The 27,885-nt window shown below is 39.6% G+C and overlaps 1 long non-coding RNA gene across 4 annotated transcripts in view; it reads right to left on the bottom strand.

Annotated features, from left to right (window-relative positions):
• LOC149126780 (uncharacterized) overlaps positions 1 to 27,885 on the bottom strand; it is a 131,335-nt gene that overhangs the window by 75,199 nt on the left and 28,251 nt on the right. For 3 of the 4 annotated variants that reach the window (XR_016234751.1, XR_016234753.1, XR_016234754.1), the window contains one exon: positions 17,757 to 17,917. This is a non-coding gene — a long non-coding RNA (uncharacterized LOC149126780). Of the gene's footprint in view, positions 1 to 12,175; positions 12,328 to 17,756; positions 17,918 to 27,885 lie in introns of those variants that run through there. The other variant, XR_016234756.1, reaches the window with a different exon arrangement.

Genomic DNA, 27,885 nt, shown 5'->3' with positions numbered 1-27,885 from the left:
TATTAGGCACTGTAATTATGTAATTAGAGGTTCTTTAAAGACTATCTTAGGTACCTCATAGATTAGAATGGTTCCTCTGAAGCAGTTACCAGATCTGTTATGTAATTACATAATTAAGTCCATGTAGTAAAAATCTTAACAAAACTCTGAAACAAAATAAATAAACAGCCTGCACTGGGACAACAGATGAGTTTGATTACAGATTAGAAGTAGAAAGAAAGTGATAATATATCTTTGTCAAGAGTTAAGGTCTCCTAACACTAACTTTTATATTGGAATTGGATCCGTCAAAGGAAAGCTCCAGGGAGCTGTATCTGACTTCTCAATTGCCTGGAACATTGGCCTATACATAGTTTCATTAGTGGCACTTGGAGAGAATTTCCTCTCCATAAACTTCTCATTCCACCTTCCTCAGAGACACTCCATAAAATCAATATGGTTTGGTAGCCACCAACAAAGATAAAGGGTGGCTATGATACTAAATAAAATGGATGTTCTTCATATTGTCATTTGGTATATTTTTAAGTCAATTAAATCCTGCAACATCTTCTGTAACCCAAGCAAATAATTTTGATCACCAAATATCTATACTGCATTTACAAAGTGGAAATCAATCAAATTAAATAATAAAATAAAATTTAGAATTGATATCCACCCAAAAACTCATGAAGATGATATTTTTAAAAATCTGTTGGCACATTGGGGACAGCACTGTGGCGTAGCCGGTAAAGCCAATGCCTGCAGTGCCAGTATCCCATGTGGTCGCCGGTTCAAGTCCCGATCTAGCTCTCTGCTATGGCCTGGGAAAGCAATGGAAGATGGCCCAAGCCCTTGGGCCCCTGCACCCATGTGGGAGACCCAGAGGAAGCTCCTGGCTCCTAGCTTCAGATCCATGCAGCTCTGGCCATTGCGGCCGTCTGAGAGTGAACCAACAGATGGAAGACCTCTCTCTCTCTACCTCTCCTCTGTCTGTGTAACTCTGAATTTCAAGTAAATAAATAAATCTAAAAAAAAAAGTCTGTTGGCACTAAAATACAGAGGTATCATGTTAGCAATTACTCAAATTACTCAAATATTAATGTTCACAGTATATAAGGAACTCAAAAAAACTTGATAACAGAAAACAAATAGCCCAGTTTAAAAGTAGTCAAAAGATATGGACAGACCCTTTTCAAAAGAGGAAATTCAAATGTCCAACAAAATTAACGAAAAAACATTCAACATCATTCACTATCACAGCAAGGCAAATCAAAACCATGAGTATCATTTCATCCCAGTTAGAGTGATTATAGGACAGGAAATAACAAGTGCCAAGGAAGATGTGAAGGAAAGGGAACTCCTATACACAATTAGTAAGAATGCAAATTAGAATGGTAAGGAGATTCCTTAAAGAATTAAAACAGGCCTACCACATGATCCAGATAGACTCTGGGGTATATATCCAAAGGAAATAACATCAGAATTTCAAAGAGATATGAGCACTCCCATATTTATTATACTATTCACAATTGCTAAGATATTGAATCAACCAAAGTGTCCATTGATGCATGAATAGATAAAGAAAAGGTGGTGGCCGGCGCTGCGGCTCATTAGGCTAATCCTCCGCCTTGCGGCGCCGGCACACCGGGTTCTAGTCCTGGTTGCCCCGCTTCCAGGCCAGCTCTCTGCTGTGGCCCGGGAGTGCAGTGGAGGATGGCCCAAGTGCTTGGGCCCTGCACCCGCATGGGAGACCAGGATAAGTACCTGGCTCCTGCCATCGGATCAGCGCGGTGCACTGGCCGCAGCACGCCGGCCGCAGCGGCCACTGGAGGGTGAACCAACAGCAAAGGAAGACCTTTCTCTCTGTCTCTCTCTCCCCCTGTCCACTCTGCCTGCAAAAAAAAAAAAAGGTGGTATATGTACAGAATGGAAAATTCTTCAGCAATAAACAAAGAAAGATATTGTATCTTTGTAGCCAAATTGATAGAACCAGAGGACATTATGTTAAGTGAAGTAATTTAGACACAGGAAGAAAAATACTGCATGTTCTCTCTTATCTACGGAAGATTCACAAAAAGTCATTCGGGATGCGGAATAGTAATAGACTGGAACAGGCGGGAAGGAGAGCAAATAGGGAGAGACTTAATAATATAGTTAGGTGGAAAGAATAAGTTTTGGTATATTATACACAGTAATTCATAGTAACCTAGCATATACTTTATGAATAACTAGAAGAGAGGAAAATGAAGACTTCAAACAAAGTAATGATAAAGAGATGGAAACATTAATTAGCCTAGTTTCATCAATACAGGTTATATACATGTACTGAAATATGCTGTATCTAGAATACATACAACTATTAATTAATCAATAATTTTTAAATATTTAAAAAATGAGAATGCTGACTACCATGATTCGATCATTACATAACATATATAGCTATTGGATTCGCACACTATACCCCACAAAAATAAACCCCATACATTTTTAATTATAAATATAAACATATATGAATATATAAATTGAATAATGTGAAATGAGCCCCTCCTTTGGATACTTTCTTTGACACAGAAACAAAAATTTCTCAATCTAAAAAGAGAGATATTATAATGGGAAAAAGCTCTTTAGCCATTAATTTATCCTTTTTCAAAATATCATGTTTCTTAGGTCCCACAAGTCACCAACGCATCACAGCTCTTGACACGCATATTGTACTCAAGCAAGCTTTCAATTCTCTTTACTGCTAACCCCATGTGAAACCTATTGTTGTTAGTTTCTTCATTGACTCTCACTTCTCCACTCTCATCATCAATCAGTTTCCAGTGCTGTCCTCTATGGAGATGTGGTTCCTTGACAGAATCATGGTTAGATAAATGGATGGTCCACACTCATCAAATGTGTTATCTCACTCATCAAATAGGAGAAAGTGCAATCTATGAGTAGTGAATATGACTGAACTGGCGAAAAGATAGTGAAAACTTCCCTGAAGTCAGCAAGGAAGTTATAAGACTGATTAGTGTATACAAACAGATGCCACTTTGGTTGAGCCTACAGATCATACCAACCCCACTGATATTGGAAAAAAATCACTTCAGATTTTCACTTCACAGTATCGAACAAATCCCGGAAGAATTTAATTTCCTTAAAAAGCATGTATACTACCACCACTAATCAAACTCTCTAGCAACCAAAGAATGAGCTACCAATGATACATCAAATATCATTCACATATATGGACACACACACACACGACTATCTGCTGGCAAAAGTGTGATGAAAAAGTCCCATTAACACCATGCTATTGGAAATATAAACAGCAACAACATCTTTGGGGAGACATTAACAGTATGCTCATCCCGCTTGGCCTATTCATTCTACTTTTTGGAATACAGATAGTTCAGAAAGAAGCTGAATTACAGATAAATCTTTTCACACAAATATGGTTTATCCCAAGATTATTTATAAAGACAAAAGACTATAAGCACCCGAAATATCTGAACATAGGAGAACAAATAAACTAACTAGAGTATATTTCAAGGACAAAATCATATGTAGCCATATAAAAGTATGTTTCTGAATATTTTATAATCATAGAAAAATATAATAGCTAACATTTATCAAGTTGTTGCTATATACCTTGTACATGTAGTGTGTGAATATTTAATATGAATTATGCCATTTGATTTTCCCAAAAGCTCCCTGAAGAGCACATGATTATTACATTCATTTTATGGATAAGAAAAATTAGATTCACAGAAGCCAAATCACTTTCTCAAGTTTGCACAAACGAGGGAATCAGGATCTGAATGTACATACTCTGCCTTCACAGCTACAAGCCTTCCTTCATGACCACCTTGCTATTTCACTTCTGATGAACACACACACAACCTTTTAGGGAGAATACAAATGCAGCTAGTTTACAAAATAAAATATGCAAGAAGCCATAAGATTGAAAAGATCGAAGCTGAAATACTGATAATGGTTACCTTTAAGTGATGATAATATCCTAGGTTGCCTCCCCATCTTCTTTATATGTTTTTAAGATAGTCTAGAATAAGCAAGATTTTTAGTCCTTCAGGGAGAGGAGAATATTTTTCAATCCTGAGCAGGTTTTTTTTTTCTGTGTGCAGATAAGAAGGTCAGCAATGTGCATTTCTGCTACAAATAACCCGAGGATGTAGCATCTTAACACAAGCTAGTAAAATTGGAGTCAAGAAAGGAACCTGAGAAGAACTGAAAAGTTATAAAGCAAATGCCACATCACACTTGATAAATAGTAAGCAGAGAAAGCACTCTTTCCAGAAGGAAGATGCTTTAAACACAGGTTCCTGAAGGAGCTGTGCAGTGAGAGACCCAGAGGGAGAGTCTTGCTGAGTCAGGGTTCTAAGGCCCAGAAGGAATCAGGCAGAACAGCAGAAACTCTCCTGGTATCAGTACCAGCTTACAATCAGGAACACGACAAGGCAGGTTTTCTTTGCATCGTCATCAATCGACTCTTGCACTTAGACACATGAATCTCTACAATATAATTGATCAGCATTGAATGCTCACTTATTTAAGTTCATTTTCTAAAGAAATGGAAAGCAGGCAAGTCTTGCTTTTCTTATTGAACAGATCTAATCATTTGATCCCAAAGGTTCCAGCCTTATGGCAGTTTGCTGCATCTAAAGGTAGCTAGCTATTAGCTTAACAACCCCAAATCTCTGGGCCATAAACCTCACAGAACTGCAAGGAACACAATGCAGTGAGCTTCCCTCCACTGCTCTTACCAGTGCTTGCAGTCCTTGTTTAGGAGCAGCAATTGGGCAAAAACTGAGGAAATGGAGAACTTGATGATGAATTGGCAAGGATTTGTCTCAAGTGTTAGTTCTTCCTTTTCTTTTTGAATGATTATTGGGCACAACACTAGAAGAAAATCGTAGCCTTCAAGCAGTTCAGTAATTTATTGAAGTGACATAAATAAGATTCACATAAAGTTCATTTAATCAATTACAAGGAGAAAATGTAAAAAATTGTAAGCATATTCAGAGGAGGCCCCATGAATGGATCAAAAGGACACTGAACAATTCACTGTCCATGTCACCTGTGCTCCATACCTTCAACACTGCTGTGCTTCTGTTATGAACTGTATTTCAGTTGAATTCCATCTGGCTCCTTTAACAAGTGGAAATTCAGGTCTAAAACCATTAGTCCACATAAAAATATGATCCATTCTATGGTGAACGTAGTATGACCCCTTGGAAAAGTATAGGCCCACCTTAGCTTGCCTTCTATGCCTGCTTCTCACACCATAAATAAAGCTTAGAATTTAAGAAACCAGTGATCTTTGCTTCATTCAAGGCAACTTTGCTAAATGAGGAAGCCCTAAAATATTGGAAATTCTCATCCTCTCTATTAAGTAGCATCTTAAAAGTACTGATTGATTGCAATTTACAGTTCATTATGCATAAATATTTAGATATTTCATTTTTCAAATAATCTCCAAGTTGGTTTCTGTTAAAATGGACTCAGGACACCAGGATGCAGAAGTGGCTTATAATAGGTTCCCAGACTGGTCCTTCCAGAATCTTTGGAGTTGGTGCCAATACCATACTAACATTGAGCAATCTGAATTTTAGAGATGAAAGGAATTTTGGGGAGATATAAAATATGCCTCAAAATGGCACTGTTGCATTTCTGAATTGAGGAAGTTTAATTATAGCTGCTTTCCTCAGAGCCTAAAAAGTGTTATTGTACTAAGTAAACTACATAAAATACCTCCATTCCTAGAAGATGAGCTTCCCTTAGTCTCCTGTTCATCATCACATTAAGACCTTCTCCACTTCTTCAATTTCAACTTACCTTTCAAAGTTCACAGCTCAATTCATTCTTGACAGTGCTATAGGCTTTTTTCATTATTCTATCCCACAAGAAATTACCCCATCTCTGAATTCTGTTACTCATTACCCATATTATTTGTTGTGGGTTGAAGGGGTCCTCACAAACTCCTGGTACCTTTGAATCTGAGCTTATTTGGGAACAGGGTTTGGCAGGTGTCATCATGTAAAGATGAAGTCATTAGAGTGAACACTAATCCAATATGATCAGTGCCCTTATCAGGAGAGGAGAAGAGAAACACAGGAGATCAGAGGCAGAAATTAGAGTGATGCGGGGTTTGTTTTGTTTTGTTTTGTTTTGTTTTGACAGGCAGAGTCAGACAGTGTGAGAGAGAGAGAGACAGAGAGAAAGGTCTTCCTTTGCCGTTGGTTCACCCCCAAAGTGGCCGCTACAGCTGGCACGTTGCGGCCAGCACACTGCGCCTATCCGAAGCCAGGAGCCAGGTGCTTCTCTTGGTCTCCCATGTGGGTGCAGGGTACAAGGACCTGGGACATCCTCCACTGCACTCCAGGGCCACAGCAGAGAGCTGGACTGGAAGAGGAGCAACCGGGACAGAATCTGGCTCCACAGGCGGAGGATTAGCCTAGTGAGCCGTGACGCCGGCCAAGTGATGCGTTTTACAAGACAAATATTGCCAGCCCTCACATAAACTAGGAGAAAGATATGGCACACATTCTCCCTGAGAGCCCTCAGAAGGAGCGGCTAGCATTGTGATGCAATGGGTTAAGTCGCCACGTGCAATGCCAGCACTCCATACTGGAGCGTTTCTGTTTCTGCTCCAGCTTCCTGCTAATGGACCTGGGAAGGCAGTAGAAGGCGGCCCAACTAGTTGGGAGACCAGGATGGAATTCCTGACTCCCAGCTTTGGCTGACCTGGCTGTTGTCGTCATTTGAGGAATAAATCAGTTGTAGTGTTTTGTCACAGCAGCAATGACAAACTAATACACTATCCACTTTTTTTCATACATTGTACTGTTACCTATTTTAAACCGATGTCCTCATCCTTAATTTCCATAAAATCTTCATTTCAGTTTTTTTTCTTTTTTAAAAGATTTATTTATTTATTTGAAAGTCATAATTACACACACACACACACACAGAGAGAGAGAGAGAGAGAGAGAGGTCTTCCATCCAATGGTTCACTCCCCAGTTGGCTGCAATGGCCTGAGCTGCACCAATTGAAGCCAGGAGCTTCCTCTGGGTCTCCCACATGGGTGCAGGGGCCCAAGGACTTGGGCCATCCTCCACTGCTTTCCCAGGCCATAGCAGAGAGCTGGATCGGAAGTGGAGCAGCCGGGCCTCGAACTGGCACCCATATGGGATGCTGGTGCTTCAGGCCAGGGTGTGAATCCGATGCACCACAGCACCAGCCCCTCAGTTTTTTTCTTATACAGAGTTCAGCCTTCACCTGTGTTAGGATTACCAAATAAAATATAAAATACCCACTTAACCGGGTGTTCTGTACTTTCATTTGCTATATCTGGCAACCTCAATTTATGCACGGAAGAGATGATCAGTCATTACTGAAAAAATAAATATGTGAACCCCTATTTTACCAATTTTATGAAATTTTCTATTTTGTAGTTTATAACAACTGATTGTCAACAAAGCCTGTGGGAAACTTTAACCTTCATCCCAATAAATTTTGATGACCCCTCACATGAAATACCAAGTGACATATTACAAGGATACTTTCGAAGCAGAGAAAGAAAAAAGAACCTTTGCAATGGTCACACATATAAAGGCAAATGCCATTGCTGAGACAAAAACTAAAGAGATCTGAACTCTGCTATGAATAAAATCTGGAAGCATAATAGATATAGTAGTGAAATGATTTCTTCCCCAAATCCATAAATACTAGGGTGGAAATGGAACCAATATTAACTTGTTATGTTTCTAAAGGCCAACTATTTTATATATATTAATTCACCTTATAGCAATTATGTCAGAAGGTAGGTATTATTACCCTTCCAGTTTAAGGATAGAAGAACTGAGGTTTGGAGGCCAGATTCAGGACTACGATTCAGGATCCTAAACTCATGCACACCCTGCACTCGTAAATTGCCTCCTTGCACCTTGATTCCTGCACAGTGCAAATTAGACACAATCAAGGGATCATGTAGTCACCAGGCAGAGGATACATATTTAAAAACCCATTGAAGTAAAGAGCAATCTGGCAGCAAATATAAAGTGATGCAGAGTTTATGGATACAGAATTTATAGAACTCACCTTTGAAATTACATTAGAAACTAGTAAAGTGTTCAAAACACCTAGCTAAACTGACATGAGGTCTATCTAGGATGACCCTCTCCATATTCCTAGGAAAATGAAGGACTTAATAGAAAATCTAGTAATTCATAATCTTTTACTATTCTAAGATGCTACAAAAGCTGGATTGTGTATTGTGAAGAGTATAGGGATTATAGTCATGGTATCTGAAGCTGCATACTGTGTTGTCATCTATTAGCTGTGTGACAGCAGAAACGTCATCAGCAATCTTAATTCAGTTTCCTCCTTTGGAAATGATAGGATGAATCCTAAATTCCAAAACAGCTAACGTTCAAGAGCCTGTTATAGGCTGCTTTTATTTCCCAAACACACCACTGCTTTTTGGAGGGCATACTGCTTATCTTTGTGTTTTTGTACTTCATTTATTCATTTCATTGACTCCTCTACTCTGTGTCAAGCATCACTCAAGGCACAGGAGATATAAGTGATGAACTGGAAAGACCAAGTTATTTTATTAACATTACAGAACAACAAAGAATAATCAGAGTGGATAGAAACAGAAAGTTAGATGACATTGTCAAAACACCTTGAAACATTAAGTGTATAACTACAATATTAATTAGTACTTTATAGGAGAATTCTAGGTCTCTGAGAAACTAACAGTTTAACAACTCTCTGAGTTCAAGAGCTTAACGTGTACATTTAAACTTGGAGGGAGGGAGAATTTGGCAGATGAAGAGTGAGGAGTAGGCTTTCCTGGTAGAGATTCCCTCACATATGAAGACTGATACAGGAAGGAGCTTGGCATTAAAAGGGAACTTCAGGTCACCAGGGATGACTCAAAGTCACTGAGAACACAGCAACTTCAGACAAGCGTGGAAAACTTGCAAGGCAGCAAGCAAGATTAAAAAATGGAGCACGGGCAGCACTTACATTCTGAAAATACACTTTCTATCACACATTTGGCATGAAGGAATAAGAGGAAGGCAATGAGGAGGCTTAATCAGCACCCAGACTGAAGGCATCCATAGTTTGAGTTAAGGTGATGACTGTAGAGAGGGAAGCAATGAACACCAGACTTACTTGGGAGCCAGAATGCCAGTAGCCAGTGAAGGTAGAGGGTAAAGGGGAATGGGGGATGGGGAAATGAGTTAAAACAAGCAAGTGTCCACACTGGGATATGTTTAGGAGTTGCACCTATGGATGCAGGGATAACATAGACAAATGAAACAGTAGCTTTGGAAGCTGGGTTAAGCAAGAAGGGTTGAAAAGGCAGAGGTGTGGTAAGTGTTTGGCAACCAGCTCCCTGAAGATTTGTAAAATTTACAGATTTCCATGATGTAAATATTTCCATCTTGACCAACTATAAGCCACGTTTTAAAATTTGCTTACAAAATTCCCAGAGATTTGACAACCAACTCCCTTTGTGGATAGGGCAGACTCCAGCACAGTCCTGAGAGCGAATGTAGTTGGAACAAAATGGAATGTTCAGGAAACCTGCTTAATTTACCAAATTATTAACTTTATTAATTATCAACATATACACTTGGCCAAACCACAACACTGGCTAAATCCAACTCTTTACCTACTTCATACACCCACCCATAGCTACAAGAGAACATGAAAACCCCGGTTATACTGTTGTAAACGCATGATGAACTCCAAAATGGTCTTCAATCTCCCTGGCGAGCCTGTCATGCTTCCTATTTATTTATTCCTCCACTCTCCTAAATAAATATTTTAAATCTTCTCCTGTGTCTCCAAACCTCCAACACTTCTCCCCCATCACCTATCTCAGCTAATGTTCTCTCTCCCTACCTCACTAAGAAAACCAAAGGGGTTCAATGAAAAAAAAGCTCCCCAAACCACATCCACTACAGACCTGTGCCTTTGTCCATACCCTCTGACCATACCCACTGCCTTCTCTATGGTAAGCTAGATGAACTACCCTGGGAAGCCCCATAGAGGCCAACCACCACTTTTTCACCAGCTCCCACCCCTTCTCACTTATTCAAGGACAATGCCCAATTTTCTCTGCTTCTTGCAACATCAATTTCCCCTCCCAACCATGTCTTTCCCATAAGTGTACCACCTTGTAATTATTTCTCTCTCCTAAAAATACTCTTCTTGAATTTATTTCCTTTTTTCCTCATTTTATTAAGGCATGATTTGTATATACTATAACTTGCCCTTTCTATTGTATAATTCTGAAGGTTTCGACAAACACACAAACATGTGATCACAACAACCAAGCTATAGAACAGTTATATCACCCCCAAAATATTCCCATCCTGCCTAACACTAGCCCTGGTGATAACTGAACTATTTTCTTTCTCTATGGTATTTTCTTTTTTAGAATGTCTTATAAATGAAATCACATACAGTAGTCACCCTTGTGCTTGCTTGGTAGATAAGTTCCAAGATTCCAAATGGATGCCTGAAACCCTGGACTGTACAAACCATATATATATATATATATATATATAATGTTCATTTTCTGTAACACCTATCTACTCTAAAATTTAATTGATAAATGAGGTACAATGAGAGATTAATAAGAACTAATAATAGACCAATTATAATACTATACTATAATAAAAGCTATTTAAATGGTTTATTTCTAGAATTCCCCACTTAATATTTTTTTTTGGGGGGGGGGGGGAATTGATAATTTCTTTCTTTTTTTTTTTTTTTTTTTTTTACAGAAGATCAGTTTAGTGTACATTAAGTAAAGATTTCAGTCGTTTGCACCCCCATAGAAACACAAAGTGAAATATACTGTTTGAGTACTCGTTATAGCATTAAGCCTCAGTGTACAGCACGTTAAGGACAGAGATCCCACATGAGGAGTAAGTGCACAGTGACTCCTGTTGTTGACTTTACAAATTGACACTCCTGTTTATGGCATCAGTAATCTCCCTATGCACCAGTTATGAGTTTCCAAGGCTATGGAAGCCCCTTGAGTTCTCCGACTCTTATCTTGTTTAGACACAGTCATAGTCAAAGTGGAGGTTCTCTCCTCCCTTCAGAGAAAGGCACCTCCCTCTTTGAAGACCTGTTCTTTCCACTGGGATCTCACTCACAGAGATCTTTTTGCCAGAGTGTCTTGGCTTTCCATGCCTGAAATACTCTCATGGGCTTTTCAGCCAGATCCGAGTGCCTTTAGGGCTGATTCTGAGGCTAGAGTGCTATTTAGGACATCCGCCATTCTATGAGTCTGCTGAGTATCTCACTTCCCATGTTGGATCACTCTCCCCTTTATTTATTCTATCGGTTGGTGTTAGCAGATACTAGACTTGTTTATGTGCTCCCTTTGACTCTTAGTCCTTTCATTATGATCAATTGTGAACTGAAATTGATCACTTGGAGTAGTGAGATGGCATTGGGCCCACTTAATATTTTTAGTTCATGCTTGAATGTGATTGAACATGATTAACTGAAAATGTGGACAGCAAAACCGCACAGAAAGGGAAATTGCTGTACACTTTGAGTCTGGCTTCTTTCACAGGGTATCCATGCTTTTATATAATCAGCAATTTGTTCCTTTGTATTGTTTAGCAGTATTCCAGTGTATTTATGTAACAGTTCACTAACTAATGCCCCAAAGGAAGGATTTCTAGGTTATTTTCATGGTTTGGGAATAGATACAAGAATGCCACCGTAAAGGTTAGTGCACAGGTTTCTGTGGGAACATAACTTTCACTTCACCTTGGTCAGTACTTAGAAATGGAATGACTGTTAATATAGTAAGTACATGTTCTGTTGTGTTTTTTTTTATTGGCTGGGCTTCTTTTTTGTTTGTTTTAATTTTAATTTGTTTTTAACAGAGTCAATGTGATTTGTAGATACAATTCTAAGAATATTTCCTTCTTCCCTCCTCCAGCCCCTCTGACCCTCTTTCCTTCTCCCTTTTTTTGAAATAACATATTTTAAAACTACATTACAGTAAGAAGGCTTACTCTTTCATCAAATAGGAAGTTTAACAAATAAAGAGCAAAAAGAGCCTAATTCAGTGGGAATATAGACAATGGCTTATAAACAAACACTGAATGAAAAATTACCACTACTATATCTTTAATGATCTGTGATTACTTTAAGCTCTACTGTACATGGGTGAGATGGTCATGTTTTAAATATGTAAGGAATTACCAACTTGCTTTCCAAAGTGGTTGTGCCATTTTACATTACCATCAGCCACAGATGAGTTCTAGTTCTTCCACATCCTCACTAAAACTTTGCATCTAAAAAATGACAAAATTGCTCTTCTTAGTTGTATGACTAAAAAATATAGCATCATCATCAATTCCTCTACTTCATTCATACCCTAAAAATAAGATCTGCCTTCAAGCCATATTGAGAAACTGACTGCTTCTTATGTTTGTCAGTACAATTACCCTCAGCAAAACACTATATATTCCTTCTTATTGCAAAAAAAAAAAAAGAAAGAAAGAAAGAAAGAAAAGAAAAGAAAAAAGAACCTCTTAATTGGTTTCCATTTTCAATAATTCTGAACTCAGATCTTGGTGAAGGTAAGTTAAATATCTCACTTCAGTGCTCAGCATCCTATAGTCCTCCATTTCACTCAGAGTACAGGAAAAGACACTATAATGACAGGAAGAGTTCACATAACCTGATGAGATACAGGTTTGACTTCTTCTTCACTGAGTTTCTCTCTCTTTAGCCTCACTGGCTTTTTTGTTGTTCTGCAACATGACATGAGCTCCTACCACAAGGCCCTTATAATTGATCTTTCCTTTATCATATTTTAAAAGTTATTCATTTACTAAGAGAGGAAGACAGATACAGAATGAGTGAAACAGATAAACTGAAAGCTCTCATCCACTAGCTCACTCCCAATATGCCTGCAAAGTCCAGCAAAACCTCAGAATTAGGAACTCAAATAGGGTCTCTCAAATGTGTGGCAGGCACCCAAAGAACTTGATCCATTACCTGCCACCCCTGGGAGTCTATGTTAGCAGGAAGCTGAAGTCAGGAGTTGGAACTGGGAATTAAAACCAGGTACTCCAAAATGGGACAAAGGTACCTTAACCACTAGGCTAAATGCCTGCTCCTGCTATTTCCTTTCTTAGAGGGTTTTCTATCAAACATCTCCGTATTATTATTCCTTCAGGCCCCTTTCAATCTTTCTTTACTTAAATACCACTTTCTCAGAGACCTTCACTGGCTACCTACCACATCTAAAATTGCACCCTGCCCCCAGAACTGCCTTCTATCTCACTGCTTGGTTTTTCTCCTTATTTATTGCCATTAAAGATGCTACATACATTAAATTATGCATTTGTTTGTTGCCTCAATTTATCCTACAAGAATGTAAGGCCATGGAATTCTGTTCAAATTATTTACTGATAATCTTAAGCCTTGAAACATCCCTAGAACATAGTAGGGACACAACAAATATCCATTGGAACAATGAAATACACTATAGTCTAAAATTTTGAAACGGTTGGGAGCATCACTCTACCTTCACTCAAGACACACTTTGTTTTTCCAGGCAAAGAAAGTGTTTTTTTCATCTTGTTTTTTGATGTACCCTGAAATAGTGCTTCCACCCTCTTTAATGGCTGTTAGAAAGAAAAAGTTTTATCTGCTCCTTGCACTTGCAGCTTACACATTCAGATTTAGTGATCTCTGAGGGCACTTATGCACCTAGTGTTTATTTATTTTGGAATTATTTTATTATCAGCTTTACATGGTTATAAACCATTGCCGAGATGTAAGGCCCTTAGAGGACTATTATTACTCATGCTCAGGCTGCTCTCTGACCTGACCTTGAGAAATAACTGCAGCTTCTTGCAGAATATGGAGAGTATAAAATCTTCTTTACTTGCTCTGGGCCAAAGAGATTTCTGCCCAGCACCAGGAGCAGGATGCCGTTAGTCATGAAGTGCTCAAGAATCACCCCTCCAGGTCCTATAACACACATGCACTCCCCCGTATTACCAAGGCCACAGGCAGGCATCCTTAAAGATTATGCCCCTAAGCGTGTCTTTCTGTCCTCACAACAAACAAACAGGTTGTTTTAGTCCATTTGTGTTACTCCAATGGAATACTTGACACTATAAAGGATTTAAGGGGAAAAGTTGCATTTGGCTCATGATTCTAGTGGACAGAAAGTCTAAACAGTACAACACCAGCTCCAACAAGGGTCCGCAGCTGCATCATGACATACTGAAGAAGTACAAAGGGAATCAGATGCATGCTAACGGGGGGAGACAGGTCACATGGTGATATAGGAAGCAAGACACAGGTAGGGGTTCAGCTTGCTCTTTGTTTTTTTAGGATTGTATTTAGTTGAATGACAGAGTTCCAGAGAGAGGTAGAGACAGACAGGGAGAAAGAAGTCTTCCATACACTGGTTCACTACCCAAATGGCTGCAACAGCCCAAGCTGAGCCAATCTGAAGCAAGGAGCCAGGAGTTTCTTCTGGGTCTCCCATGCAGGTACAGGGGCCCAAACACTTGGGCCATCCTCCACTGCTTTTCCAGGCCATAGCAGAGAGCTAGATTGGAAATGGAGCAGCTGGGACTCCAACCAGCATCCATATGGGATGCTAGGGCTGCAGGCCAGGGCTTTAACCCGCTGCACCAACAGTGCCGGCCCCCACCTTGCTCTTTTTTTTTTTTTTTTTTTTTTTTTTTTTGACAGGCAGAGTGGACAGTGAGAGAGAGAGAGACAGAGAGAAAGGTCTTCCTTTGCCGTTGGTTCACCCTCCAATGGCCGCCGCGGCCAGCGCGATGCGACCGGTGCACCGCGCTGATCCGATGGCAGGAGCCAGGAGCCAGGTGCTTTTCCTGGTCTCCCATGGGGTGCAGGGCCCAAGCACCTGGGCCATCCTCCACTGCACTCCCGGGCCACAGCAGAGGGCTGGCCTGGAAGAGGGGCAACCGGGACAGAATCCGGCGCCCCGACCGGGACTAGAACCCGGTGTGCCGGCGCCGCTAGGCGGAGGATTAGCCTAGTGAGCCGCGGCGCCGGCCCCCCACCTTGCTCTTTACAATGATCTAACTCACCAGTGCCACTAATCTGCACCTGTGAGAACCAAAACCAGTCCAGAAACCAATATTATTCCATTCAGGAAGATGGAAACTCATGATTTAATTAGTTCCACTAAGCCCCACCTCAGTGTCACCATGCTAGGACCAACCTTTCAGCACAAGAGACTACCACAATTGTAAACCACATTCAAGACATAGCACGAACAAAATTCACAATCAACTCTTGCCTTCATTTGTTGGAAAAAAATAATTTCATGTTATGAGAAAAAACAATTTCACAGAAACTTTCAAAAATAGGACAACCTGGGGCCAGCACCTACAATGCCAATATCCCATATGGTCACCAGTTCATGTCCCAGAGCTGCTCTACTTATAATTCAGCTCCCTTGTAATGGCTTGGAAAAAGCAGAGGAAGACGTACCAGGTGTTTGGAACCCTGCCAATCATGTGGGAGACTTAGATGAGGCTCCTGGCTTCAGCCTGGTCCAGACCTGGCAGTTGCCCTCATCTGGACAGTGAACCAGTGGATGGAATCTCAATCTCTCTCTCTCTCTCTCTCCCTATATCTCTCTCTTTCTCTCTCTCTGTAATTATGACTTTCAAATAGATAAACCTTGAAAAAAATAGGACAACTTACCTGGAATCATATCATTCCAAGACAACAAAAATTTTTAATTTTGTGTTTCACCTTTCTTTTATATGAACATTTTATATGAACATTTTACATAAATGCAAGCTTAATGCACACGCAGTTGCATAACATTTTTTGAACAGGTAACATAATCGTTCATATATGAGGTGCTTAATAAAAATTGGGTGAATAACTAATGGAGTAATCAAAGAGAAAGGTTTGTTGAATGAAGGAACTGAAGGGAAGATGGGGAAGGTAAAAGGACTGCAGGGATTAGCCTTGGAGCCCAGCAGGTGTATTTTTAGAGGGAAACAGGTGTTTTTGGAACTTAAGGATTGGGTAGATGAATATTGTTATTTACAATGAACTAAGGAGTAAAATCATATTTTAAGAATTGGAACAAATGGAAGTTGATTTAAATGAGAATTGGAAGGAACTTGGATTAATTCAATTAAACCCTAGGAATAAGTTCCTAAGGTTACACCACATAGTTGGGTGACTATGGTTCACAATAACCTAGACTATATTTTATGAAAAAATAGATTAGAGCTCCAAGCCTCCAACCGTATAGTAATGTTGAAGAAGGTAAAATGTTGATTACCCTGACTTGATCAGCACATGTTGTATACATGTATTGAAATGTCACATTGTAGCCATAAATATTATGATTAGTTAATAAACGATTAAAAAGAAAATTGGACATTGGCATTATTCCTGAGAACACAGACTTAGAAAATTAAAAAGTTGATGCCATAATAAATAAATACATGCTGTACTACTGTCATGTATACTTAGAGTACTTGGACATTGCTGATACTAGCGGGTGAACAGATTTTTTCTACATGAATTATTCGAATGTACTTGGTCCTCCTTTGTTCTCAAAATACTCTAAAAATTTACCTAGTGAAGAACCCTTTTTATTGGCAGGTATGATGGTGGGGCAGGAGTTATTACTGTATCTTCTTCCTGTGTAGATGTATGACACTCTGTCTTCATTTCTAGGTGGAGTAACAAGGCTCAGACTTTTCAAATTCCTTTATGTTAAAAAAAAAAAATTGGGTGAACACAAACAATGAATCAGAGACTCTTCTAAACATGTGGCTTCCATGATGGCCAAAATTTAAAATCTGTCTTCAAGGGACTGAAGTCAAGACAAGCACTTTCCAATAGAAAAATAATTCAGGACCCAGTATACCTTTTGGATATATAACATCCCAATTTGGACAAGCTCCACTTCCAATACTCAAATGTCACGTGGGACCACTGTTTTCATTTTTGTAGTTATTTTCTTCCATACATTTGTAAAAGTGCTTGGATTTGGTCATTCTCTTTAAAGTTAACTCCATTTTTTACAATGATGAATCATACAGCAATGGATAATGTTGTTCACATTTTGAATTAGTATTAAATTAGTCCAGATGTGGAATGGTTGAGGTAAAAAGCTCAAACACAGCAATGGGTTGTAGCGCGTGTTTTCAAGTTGCTTTCCAACAAAACTAAGTGATATTGTCCTGTCTCCAGCAGCATCTGAGAGCCTGCATTCTTCCTGACATCCTCCCAGGCTTCTTGGGCATTAATTTTCCAGAGGTGTTTTGTTTGTGCTCCTTTGGTTCTCATTAAATTTCTTAATTTAGGATGCACATTGGCTTTGTTACTATGTTGCTTTTTAGATTTATTTTTCATCTGTTTGAAAGACATAGTTACAGAGAAAGAAGAGACAAAAGAAGAGAACTTCCATCCACTAGTTCAATCCCCAAATGACCACAATGGCTAGGCCAGGCCGAAGCCAGGAACCTGGAACCCCATCCAGGTCCCTTGTGTGGATGCAGGGGCCCATGTACTCACACCATCTTCCACTGCATTCCCAGGCACATTAACAGGGAGCTGGACTGGAACCAGGACTTCAACTGGTGTTCATATGGTGTGCTGCTATCATAGGTAGTGGCTTAACCCTCCATACCACAGTGGCATCCCCTTATTGCTCTTTTTAAGTCAGAAAATGAAATGCTGAGTTTCCTCTCACCTTAATTTATAGAATTTCCCCCTCAATACCAGAGCACTCCTTACTCAGGAAGGAGATTCAGATGCTTGGCAAGATGTGAGTTTCAATCCCTTTCACCTCTTCAGTAGCTCCTTGCTTCCTCTCCTAGAAGATCTTCAAAAATAGGAATATGTCTCAAAGTTCTGCCATGAGAGAAAAAAAGCATTAATTAGCAAGGGATACATTTAAGTGGCATATACAAATGTGAAAACCTGGGGTACTTGGGCCTGGCTGTGTGAACGCAACAGGCAGCACCAGAATGATACAGGATCCAAAGGAAGAAGAATAGGGAAAACTGAAGGGAAAGATAGCATTCCACACATCATAGTCAGACTGAACCCTAGAAGAAAGACCAGGTGAGAGCAGTGTAAAAGAATCATTATACCGACTTTTGCACTCTAAGAAATAAACATTCATATAACATGTAATGGTCTGGATATGTGCGTCCCCTCCCCCCATAAACTTCTATGTTCAAATTCCAACCCCAGTTTGAGGGTGTTGGAAGGTGCATCCTGTGTGGAATTGCTAAAGCTCCGCCCTTGTGAATAAGATTAGTGCCTTCACAGAAGAGGCTGATGGAGCTTGTTAGCCCCATCAATCATTGCAGGGCACAGCTACAAGGCACTGTCTCTGGGGAAGCAGACCTTAACCAAGCACCACTAGTTGCTTTTTCATAGATCTCATTACTATGTAGTTGCATTTTCCATGATAGCATTCAACAAATTGGCTAAAAATGGTCTTCAGCTTATTGCAATAACCAAATCTGCTCTCAAAGAATGCAGTTCAAAGAAGGTCATCAAAATAATGTTAAACAAAAAATAATGTCTGCTATAGAAAATGAATGGGGGAGGGGACAGCGACTTTGAGCATTGTAGGTAAAGCCACCACTTGCAATGCCAGCATCCGATATAGGCACCGGTTCATGCCTGGCTGCTCCACTCTCAGTACATGCTACTGGCCTGGGAAAAGCAACAGGGGATAGCCCAAGTATTTGGGCGCCTGGTACCCACATGAGAGACCCAGATGAAGCTCCAGGCTCCTGTCTTTATCTTGGCCCAGCCCTTGCTGTTGCAGCTATCTGGAGAGTGAACCCGCAGATGAAAGGTCTCTCTCTCCCCCCAACCCCTCTCTCTCTCTCCCAAATGACTTCTGAAAAAATAAACAGAGGTCAGATATTGTGGTACAGCAAGTTAAGCCACTACTTGGCACACTCAGATCCCATTTCAAAGTGCCAGTTTGAGTGTGCTGTTCTACTTCCCTACAAGCTTCCTACTAATACATTACTAATACACCAGGGAAGCAGCAGATAAAGGCTCAAGCACTTAGTCCTTGCCACCCATGCAGAAACTAGAATGGAGTTTCCGGCTCCTGGCTCTGGTCTGACCCAGCAATGGCTGTTATGACCATTTGGAGAGTGAAAATAAGCAGTTGGAAGTTATCTCTGTTTCTCTCTCTCTCTCCTCCCTCTCCCCACTCTCTCCCTTTCAAATAAATAAATAAATCTTTTAAAAGAAGGAGAAAAGAACAAGTGATGACAAGTAGGTGGAGAAATTGGAGCCATTGTGTACTGTTGGCGGGAATTAAAATGGTCATTCACTACAAAAAATCATATGAAATTTCCTCAAAAAATAGAGTTATGACAAGATGCAGAAATCTGTAGAAATGAAGACAGGGACACAAAGAGATTGTGTGCGTCATGTTTACCAGCAGTACTACTCACAACAGCAAAAAAGACTAGAAGGAAAACAATGTTCTCCAGTGGAGGAATAGGCAAGCAAAATGTGAAAAACAGAATATTATTATTTAGTGTTAAGGAAGGAAATTTCTGACATGTTGAAGACACACTCAACAACCTTTAAGACACCATGCTAAGTGAAATCACCTAATCTCAAAAGGACAAATACTATATGGTTCCAATCATAGAAGGTAATTAGAGAAGTCAAAGTCAAAATCACTGAGAAATAAAGAAAATTAGAGATTATCAGGGCCTGAGAGAAGTGGTGAATGGGTACTTGTGGTTTCATGAGTATAGAGTTTCAGTTGTACAAGATAAAAATAATTCTTGATATGGTTAGGGCTAATGGATGCAAAACAATGTGAATGTACGTAATGGTCCTGAACTATATGCTTACAAATGGTTGAGATGGTGGGGCTGGTGTTGTGTTACAGTAGGTTAAGCTACCGCCTGCAACGTGGGCATCTCATATAGGGAAGGTTTCAATCCTGGCTGCTATACTTCTGATCCAGCTCTTGCTAATGCATCTAGAAAAGCAGCAGAAGATGGTCCAAATACTTGAGCCCCTGTCACCAACATGCAAGACCCAGATGGAGTTCCAGGCTCTTGGCTTCAGCCTGGCACAGCTCCAGCCACTGTGGCCATTCAGGGAGTGAAAAAGCAAATGGAAGATCTTTCTCTCTCTCTACCTCTTCTTCTTTCTTTGCAACTCTGCCTTTCAAATAAATAAATAAATCTTTTTTAAAAAGTTTTAAAAGATGGTAAATTTTCTGTGATATGTGTTTTATCACAATAAAAGTAATTAAAGAATATTACATAAGGTAAGAATATAATTTTGAGAGAGATGTTTTAGAAATTTCCCAAGAGTGAAAATATGCATGGAACCAGTGTTTGGCTTTTCTGCAATGATTATGTTGCTAGAATAACACTCATTTTTCTATACTATCTGAAAGAAATATCCATATATTTATGTTAAACATAACAGTTAGCTAACTCTAAATATGCGAATAGAAATATTGGAGTAAGTATTCTATTTTGGTCTCAGATAAATTAATACAAATTAGATTTTTTTCCCATGGTTTTTGAACAAACAGTTTCAGGATAATTTTGGCTAAACTCAAGTTAAAATTTCCTTCAAGCTTATAAAAAGTAAAAGAAATATAAAGGAAACAACAGATGATGCATAGCATAAATTGTTTCAAGACGATGAAATAAATTGTAGTTGATTTAAACAAAGCAATCAGTCCACATGAATATTTTAGGCAACTTGGGGTTAATTCAGCAAACTTGCATTGAACACCTGTTTATGCCAGATACAGTGCTAAGTAATGGGACTACAGAGATGAGTAAGTCATAGTTTCTGCCCTCTAGGACTGTAAACATTCTCGCTGGGGCATTATGGGGGATGAGAAGAGAACTGGCATTTACAGAGACCCTGAACGCTGTGTCTTACATAATTCTCACAACATGCCTATGAGGTGGATGCTGTTATCCACATTTTTCAGATGAGGGAAGTGAGTCTCCCACAATTAAGTAAATCTCCTGAAGACAAACAATTCCTGAATGGTAGAGCTCATTTCCACTCCAATCCATCTGATTCTTAAATCTATGCTTTATCTCCAACATTATTGTGAATTATGCCATCAATTACTGAATTGTACCATGTTGTATCACACCCTAGAGATAAGCCTGGGAATAAATCATTGCAACCCCATACAATCAGGTGATACTAAAACTATCCACAATACAGTGAAAAAAACAATAGAGAAGAACCGCTCACCTTCACTCCTTAGGGGTAGATTCAAAGAAAGTTAAACCGGGTGGTTAATTCTGAAGTGAAACTTGTGATTAGATAGGAATTCTACAAGAGGAAAGGGAGGAAAAAATATTCTGTAACAATGGGAAACATTTAAAATACTTTCTTTTTCCCTTGGTACCAGGATTTTGTCTCCGATAGAAATTACCCTCCTTTTCCTTCTGCCTATCTATATCTTTCCTCTCCTTGAAAAATTGGATCAGAATTCAGCAGTGTACAATTGTTTCTCTAATTAAGATGTCTTTTCTCACTCATTCACCCTCCCAATTCACTCATCTTGTCTGCAGTTCTCCTGCAGGAAGGTATCCCATTTGAGTGTGACATACAAATGTTCTCAGATCTTTGCCATGTGAGGATAGCATGCTTCTCTATTTTCTTTGTAGAGAAAGATGCTTACACAAATGCTTCTTTGAATAGTCTATTTTTGTAATATATTTATACTCAACTTATCTTGGTGGCTATCTTATATGAGAATATGCTGTACAGTACTATCTTCTGTCTCTTTCACATACCCTCTTACTGGCTATAATCATTTTCAGCACATGGGGTAAGCTCAAGAGATATTCCTAATTGATTTTAAGTTTTCTCAAACAATATTCATTATCGTTATCATTATGCCCACTCTGGAAGTGTCAGATGTCCACATCTACTTGGTAGAAAGAAATTGACTCATGAATGTTAATACCTTGGTGAAATATTATTCTGTAGATAGCAATTTCCTAGGAAAATGCTGTTTTGATGTAATGAGTGTATACAGACCCTTTCTATGGGAGGACACAAAAGGCACCCCTACAATATGCATCTTCCGATCTGTGTTAGCGATGGGACTAATACAGACACCCAGAGCTATGTCCCCTACCCAGAGCTGACAGATTCTTTTTTATCCATCACACCTCAAGCATCAGATCACTAATTCATGTACAGAATAAGACAACTGCCAAATTATTAGACTACAGAGAGAAGCTCCTCAGACACCTGTCATGTTGATGAAAGCAGCACCGTCCTCTGACCTTTGTCGGTTCAAGGTCGATAATGAGACAAGTCAGGCAGGCTGAGCAGCGCGTGCTGACTCCATTAGCGTGCGCAGTGTGTGCACTCTGGATCCCTGCATCTCCTGTCAATTAGTGTGGAGAAACCAGGGACTGCTGATTACTGGAGACATGGCACAGCGAGTGTGGTTACCTTGGCTTCTATACCCTACTGCATTTTAATTAGCCCCAGTCCCTTGACTATTTCTTCAGAGCTTCATTATTGCCATCTTCAAGAAACTCAGGGAAAGCATTTTACATTTCATATCATTAATTGGAAGAAATGTTGAACACTGTAGTAACAGAGTTTGATGGCGCTGGTCTCTGGGTAAAGGCTTTGCAGGGCCTCTTAGAAAAATGCAGTCTTGGATTTGCTGGATGCTGTGTGGAACAGAACCAGTCAGAGAACCCCAAAGGGAGAAGTATGGTTTTTGGTAGGAAAGCCATGTGGATGCATTGGTGAAAGAGGCAAAATAACACATGAAATTGAGGCTACACAGTCCATCATGTCTGGATGATGCCTGTGCATCCTAAAACAAAGACCAAAAAGCAATGATCAGGCAATCTTGGGATCTATAAATAAAGAAACAAAGGAAGGAATTTTAAAATATGAAAAGAGAATGTCTTCATACTTCTCTCTTGCAAAGAGAAATCGTTTAAGCCTTTGCAAAAAACATCATTCTGTCCAGATATATTTAACAGAAAATAGTCTAAACTATTAAAATCAGCAGACTTTTGCTCTCTGAAACCAACACCAGTTTTCTCCCAGAGTAAAGGCTTTCAAACCTGAGTGTCACAATCACGTGGATAGCTGTTAAAAGCACAGATTGCGAGCTGGCGCCGTGGCTCAACAGGCTAATCCTCCGCCTTGTGGCACCGACACACAGGGTTCTAGTCCCGGTCGGGGCACCGGGTTCTGTCCTGGTTGCCCCTCTTCCAGGCCAGCTCTCTGCTGTGGCCCGGGAGTGCAGTGGAGGATGGCCCAAGTGCTTGGGCCCTGCACCCCATGGGAGACCAGGAGAAACACCTGGCTCCTGCCATCGGATCAGTGTGGTACACCGGCTGCAGTGCGCTGGCCGCGGTGGCCATTGGAGGGTGAACCAACGGCAAAGGAAGACCTTTCTCTCTGTCTCTCTCTCTCACTGTCCACTCTGTAAAAAAAAAAAAAAAAAAAAAGAAAGAAAAGAAAAAAAGCACAGATTTCTGGGCTCCTGTCTCCCCACCCACATGTCTAACATAAGGTGGGACTAGAGAATGTGCATTTCCAACAGGTTCCCAGGTGATGCTGATGCTGCTGATGGTGGGGAGGAGGGCCGTACTTTGACAACTACCTTCCTGGAGGTGGCTACTCGAATTGCAGTTGGAGTGCCTACAGGAAATCATTAATCTCTGTCATTTGCAAAAAGGAAAATGGTTCACACGACCACGTAATGCACTTAAATGGTAGTGGGAAACTTTACATGCATCAACACCACTATTTACTGACTCACATGAACTGAAGCATATGTTTTGTTTTAGTGAAACTCTTTAAGGCAAGAATATTTAAGTTCATTCTCAAGTAGAAAGGGCACCTCAGTTTAAGTCATGCCTCCTTAGTGCTACCCTCTTACCCCAAGAAACTTCACATTTATTTTATAGGATGAAAGGTGAATGGCCACAGACTGAGCTATGTGATAGTGACCTAACCAATGTTCAAAGTAGCCTGATACATGTGGGTAGTTATGTTGCAGACTAGTTAGGTTTCTTAGGTTTTGACTTATGAAAACAGAGTTCAGGAGCAAATATTATACATGATCACTGTGACTATTGAGCATCTTGCTTTAATCTATGTAAACTTCAGTCACTCATCTGTGAGACGAGGAAATGTACTTAAAAATCTCAGTTCCTTCTAGCTTTAAAATTTCATGACATGGATCCCTATTTTCTACTTGAGTCAACATGTTTAGCACCTGGTATGATGACACTCAGATTAGAAGTAAACTTTTAAAATCCTGAGCTCAGTCCCTTTCACAAGTTTTAAAATCTGAATCAGCACCAAATTGAAAATACCTCTTAACTTGCATCTACTCAGTATTTCTGCAGGCAGAAGTTCAGAACCACATTTCTTATTCCAAAGTATCTACCAACCTAGATATGTTTAGGATGATTCATGCATTGAAAGTGGAAGATCAACTCTATTGAGAAATTATTCAGATGGCAGTAGTTGTCTGTCCATTGATATCCTTGGAAATCGTACTAGAATATCATTACATCCAAATTAATGCAGCTGAAAAGTTATTTTCACAGATTCTTTCTCCATGTACTTTATTTATATTTAATATGAGAAAGGACATGCTTACTAAATACACAACTTGGTCTTTTGAAGCTAGTGTATTTGAAACTATATCTACGTTGTCAAATTTGCTTCCAATCAATTTCAAAGTTCATGCTCATTAAAAGAGGAGGACTGCTTTTCATACCCGGACTCCACTGAGTCCAGTCTATTATTTAAAAGCATGGAGAGCTGAAGTGCCTAGAGCAGATATCTTGAATCAGGAATGGCAACACAGAACATGAGGGGAAATGGTTCTACCTGCTTGGTTTAAGTCTAAGACTATTTGTGGAAATGTTTATTTGGGAATAACAGGAGTTTCTCCTATCACATATTTGTCTCTTTTAGTTGCAACTAATCCATATGAAGTCAGATAATGAGACATAAAAGCTTTATATTGATCCACTGAGAAATGTTTAAGCCCACTCACCTGGCAACTGAGGGTGGACCTTATTTATAAAGGTACTGCTCAAGTTTTCCAAAACTGAAGGTCTAACCAGGAAGCTTTCCTCTCCATTCTGCTCCCAACATCTCAGCATTTGAATGAGGCTCCAAGCCACCCTTCTTTTTCAGCAAATTCAAGAAGCTCCTCATTTTGCTCTCATTGTACTAAATAATAAAGTTAAAGCAAAGCTTCTCTCATGCCTTAGATTAGAAATCACCAAGCTGCTATGGGGACAAATGTCTTCTCTTTACAAAAAACATTCAGGGGTCCAGAGAGGCACTTTCATGTGACAAAGACCAAGAGATGAAGGAGAGGAAAGATTCAAGCCTTTCTCTTTGAAAATGGATCTAACACTATATTCAGAACCTCTTTCTACAGTGCTTCCTTCACATAGGAGTAAATTGGGACCCAATGAATTTTAAAACTCACCTGAGAGCAGGGGCAAGACCAGACCCAAAGACATAGCCAATCATGGGAGACACTAAAATCACTTCAGATAAAGCAATTGTGTAAGTACTCAAAAATTTTTATTTCTAAAAGTTGTTTTATTAGCCAGATTTTAATTCAATCTCTGCTCTTCAGTACTTAGATCACCACAAAATGGCTATTCAAAAATTGTATGAATTCCTGTTATATATTTTCATGGCTAAACAGAAAAATAAAGACTTGGCCCATAAATTCTAAAAAATGAGAATGTAAAATCCTTAAATGTTACAGTGACACAATGGAACGGGATTCCAGTAATGAGTCTACTGACTTTTCATGTTGTATACAACCCAAATCTGACAACCCAAGTTTACCTTTTCACCATGCATTTTGATTGCCCCTCAGATAGCCTCAAGTAATTTTATTGTTACTCTCAGGATCTCAGAGTAAGGATCTGTAAACTCTTACACAAACCTACAGAACCTGGTTCCAGACTTCACAAATCAAATAAGTGAGACCACAAACCCATACATTTGACATATTGAAGGTATTTTATAAATGAAGCATCACATTCCTCTAGGAGTAGAAGACAGTGGTGAAGGAAGGAAAAAAGAAAAAAGGTTTCTCTCTCTCTCTCTCTCTCTCTCTCTCTCTCTCTGTGTGTGTGTGTGTGTGTGTGTGTGTGAGATGTGTGTGTGTGTGTAGGACCAGATTGCCCTCTGGTGGACATAATCCATTTCAGCATCCTTTTAAATACAACAAAGGAGAAAGGAAAACAATAGTAAACAGGAAAAAAGGAAACTTAGGGAAAAAAAAAAGGAAAATAAATTTGGAAAGTGAAAGAATACAAAAAAGAACAAAGTTGAAAGAAAGAATGGACTAGGAAATACTGGAGAAAAAATTAGGAAAATCAAGAACGAAATACAGGTTAAGAAAAGGAAGGAATAGTGAGAATTATGAGGAAAAAAATAAAGACTAGAAAAAGGCTAGTCTTACCTTACTATTTGACCAATCCTGTAATTATTTATGGGGAAAGAAAATAATCATAAACACTAAATATTGCTGACATGTCAATTTTTTCCATATATCTGCCAACTATGGGCATCTGAAATATATTTTAATTGAGCAGCCATTAGACATAAAAATTAGGGAAGCATTTTGTAGAACCTAATTAAGAAGAAAGTTTAGAAATGAGAAATTTTCTCCTCCTGGCACTATCTTAAGTTGCCCATAAATCGCACCTGAACAAACAGGTCATAGACATACAATGCTGGGCATTTTACATATTTACCACAAACAGGTATAGAAAATGTGTAATTAGAGGAGGGAGGCTTCACTGGTTAATTTGCTCACAGATTTCCAGTTATTTAGATGTCCTAGAAGGAAAAACAGCAAGGTTAGAATTTTCCAAAATTTAAGAAAAATGGGCTTTTAAAAATCTGATTTGTTGATAAAGACTGCAGTCACTACTGGAGTCTCAGTACAGTTATCAGTATCCCCAGTAATTCCACTGCAGAATTTCAGAACACATTCCATTGGTGTTGGATAAGAGAAAATAGAAATGCAAAGGAAGCTTGAAGCCCTATCCTCATGCTCCCAAACCTAAATTTACCAGAAATCTCACCAGCCAAAGCCATGTATCTCTATCCAAGAACAGACATGACTCTTCACTGCTTACCATGAGTAAGAGTTTCTGGGTCCAAGATGAGTAGCTCTGAAGCCAGCCCCTGCCCTTGTCCCCTCATCCTGCACCAGCAAAGAGCTCCTTGCTCCCTTTCTCACTGGCCACTGAAATAAACACAATGGTCTCCAACCTCGTTCCATTCTCCAACAGTGGCTTTCTGCTGCTAAACTGTAAGCACCTTTAAATATTTATTCTAAGAGATATTTTTAGAAAGAGATCAAATGCATTAGGTTCTTTGAAAATCTTTAGGATGTCCTGGGGCATGCAGCATAACTGAAGCTCAGGGAAAGAAATGCATACTCCGCCGGCTGTAGCAGAAATCACAGGCACAGATGCAATCGAAAGGAAAGAGCAAGCAAAGGCTAGAGCTCTTTTTCTCCTGGACAGACCCTTTTTCCTACCCCAGAAAAGATAAAAGCAGCCACAGAGTAGCCCTGCTTCCCCCAACATGCACTGCTACAGCATCTTGTGGGGTCACTCTTGGACACTATGGCACCCAGTGAGTTCATTCTTGGCTAACGTCTTGTTCACAGAACTAAACCAAAATGCAAAGGCAGTCCTGTCCAGGTGGGCAGACAGTCACAGGGCTCAAAGGATGGGGCTCTGGCTTTCACACCTGAACAGTGTGTTACCTAACTCAGCCCCCTACCTAGACATCCTCTTAGG

This window comes from Oryctolagus cuniculus, chromosome 5 (genome assembly GCF_051225735.1).
Source record: "Oryctolagus cuniculus isolate XC-2025 breed Fujian yellow rabbit chromosome 5, ASM5122573v1, whole genome shotgun sequence".
Lineage (NCBI taxonomy): Eukaryota > Metazoa > Chordata > Mammalia > Lagomorpha > Leporidae > Oryctolagus > Oryctolagus cuniculus.
Note: the sequence above shows the minus strand (reverse complement) of the source record. Positions and strands in the feature narration are given on the sequence as shown.